Source organism: Tupaia chinensis, unplaced genomic scaffold, assembly GCF_000334495.1.
Source record: "Tupaia chinensis unplaced genomic scaffold, TupChi_1.0 Scaffold000293_1, whole genome shotgun sequence".
NCBI classification, from domain to species: Eukaryota; Metazoa; Chordata; class Mammalia; order Scandentia; family Tupaiidae; genus Tupaia; species Tupaia belangeri.
The window spans coordinates 651,461-653,992 of record NW_006159778.1 but is presented as its reverse complement, the minus strand read 5'-3'; the positions used below and the strand labels follow the sequence as shown (position 1 = coordinate 653,992).

Here is a 2,532-nt window from a genome sequence, read left to right as displayed (position 1 = left end):
ACCTCCCCTGTCCTGTGGACATTCTCTACATGAATAAACAATAAAAGACCGTATGACACTTAGCACAGAAGATTACAGAATTCAAGGAAAGAAGGATGAGCACAATATTGTATTAACAGAATTTGGCACAAACACTTCCCGCATGATTCTAAAAGAAGTTGGAGGAGGAGGAGTCAATGTTCAGCCCACGTATTCTTACAAAGGCATTTGTATCAGTGAACACATAAACATCTTACTCAAACATAGTCTTCCTTGCTTGTTGGTAGACTCCATGAGGACTGTTTTCTTTGAAATTCCAAGGTTTGAATTCCACATGTGTTGCTTCTTTTTCAGACCTCAGTGAATAATAGGTGGCCTGTTGGCCCTTTTTTCTTTCTGTAAAGGAGAAAACCATTTTCTTTGGGGAACCTGACGGTTTGGAATGGAGTGAGGGAAAGAATGGGACAATCCTGACAACAGGAAGCCACTTTTCACTTTCCCAGTGAAAACTCATTTCCATGGTATGAGACTTCCTGCCCAGAAAACAACATACCTTCCAGGTTACGTACAATGGACCTCACAGCTCTTGGTCGTGAATTGCTGAGCTGGTCATTTATAGTCCCTGACTGTAAGACAGATTAGACAAAAGACTTTTAATAATAAATGATTGTATGACAATGTGGATGTATTTAACACTACTAAATTGAACACTAAAAAGCCATTAGGAAAGTTAATTTTGTGTTACCACATAATTTAGTTCATTCTATTTCAGCACAATTAAGAATAAAAGCAGTTCAGCTGGTGGCTAGTTGTGGTTAAGGCAGCTGGATCCCACATGGCCTCCTGTATGATTTGAGTCCCAGACCCAGTGACTTGAAAAGTATGTCCAGTGTGGTCATGCATGCATGATAAAAATTTGGAAAGAAGAGATGAAGGAGAAGGGATAGCAGCACAGCCACTCCCCAAGGGGGCTGGGCGCATTCTCATTTTATCTCTTTTTTTCTCTCTCTCTTAGTCTCTCCAGCGAGCACAAGTGTCTAGTAAATTAAATAGTAAAAAACAAAACAACAACAACAAAAAACTTTTAAATCATTCTAAAGCAAGTGAAGCAAGTGTTAAATACCTGGTCTCTGCTTTCCATAATCGATGGGAGTAACTTTTTGGAACCTGTTGCTTCTTGGTCTTCAGTGGAGCAGTTTCCTTCCAGGTCTGCTGTTTCACAGACCTCATTTTCACTTCTTGGACAGAATCCATAAAGAGTGATAGGGAACTGAAACAAAATATTCTCATTAAAACTCAATGTTAAGCACAAAAATTTCCCATTCATATCATGTAATTTTAATCTTTTGAGATACGTCATATGATGAATCACAATATAAAAAAAAAAAAAGCCAGAGGGCATTCTGTTGTTCAAGCTAGCAATGTTGGCACTAGTGTGTTTTATGTACTTCAATAAATTACATGTAAGAGTGTATGTGCCACCTCTGAGATGCAGCAGAATTCACTGCTCAAGAGAAAATACATCCCACACAGTGACCACACTCAATTCCCTGACCTGCTCTGCCTGAAACATGCTAGACCCTCTCACAAATTCCCCAAACCTGATAGTGTGAAGGAATGGAAGAAGGGGATTACAGCATCACCAGGCACTGTGGAAGGTTCTCCTTACTCTTTCTCTGTCTTTCTCTCTCTCACTGCCTATCCTGTGCACAGTCTCTACATGAATACATTTTAAAAGCTTGTAGGACATTCAGCAAAGATTGTTAACAAAGCTCAGATGTACAATAGAAATCATGAAAATCCTGAGGAAATTATGGAAACAACTTTCAATTTCTGTGCAATTGTTTTCTCTTCCAATATATGGACATACGTATGAACAAAACATACATGAACATTTCAATAGAAATACTGGATAACATGTTAAAAACATAAATTGTTAACTAAATGCATCTCACAGCTACCTCTATATTTCATGGGAAATTAGTTGATCTAGTTTGGGCTAGAAGAATTATCAAGCCTATGAAGATGAGAAACAAGACAAAACCATGAGCTATCAATATTTCCTGGCACCTATAACTTTCTTGCTTATGGCATAAGAGCATAGATGACTGAGTAATAAGGGGAAAGAAAGAAGGTAGAAGTAGTTCAAGCCAGGGCCCACCCTGTGGTGTAGTAAAGTGCTATGTATCAGAGGCAGAAATACCTATGGCTGATGCAGTTCAAATCTTATCCCCAGGGGCTTGAAAAACATGCTGGTGTGTGTGTGTGTGTGTGTGTGTGTGTGTACATGTGTATCCTAATGGGATAGAGAAATGGGGGAGGGAAGATTGTGGCTCAACTCTGCCCCACTGGGGGGGGGGGCTTTTTTATTTCTCTCTCTCTGTCTAGCACACATGCCCTCTGCCAATAGTGAAAACGAAAAACACTTCAAGATAAAAACTAAGAGAAATGGCTTACTTAATGGAATAATTTTAGAAAACAGTAACCTAAAGTTCACATTGAAAATCATCAGTTCCACATAAGAGGGGTACAGACTATTCAACTTGGCTACAC

At 39.1% G+C, this 2,532-nt stretch overlaps 1 long non-coding RNA gene across 1 annotated transcript in view; it reads right to left on the bottom strand.

Moving 5' to 3' along the window:
* Positions 1-242: 242 nt before the first annotated feature.
* The window catches only part of LOC102493241 (uncharacterized), a 28,465-nt gene continuing 26,175 nt past the window's right edge, over positions 243-2,532 (bottom strand). Inside the window, exons 2-4 of the long non-coding RNA XR_334852.2 lie at positions 1,103-1,249; positions 533-605; positions 243-375 (exon numbers count right to left, since the gene is read on the bottom strand). This is a non-coding gene — a long non-coding RNA (uncharacterized LOC102493241). The remainder of the gene's footprint in view (positions 376-532; positions 606-1,102; positions 1,250-2,532) is intronic.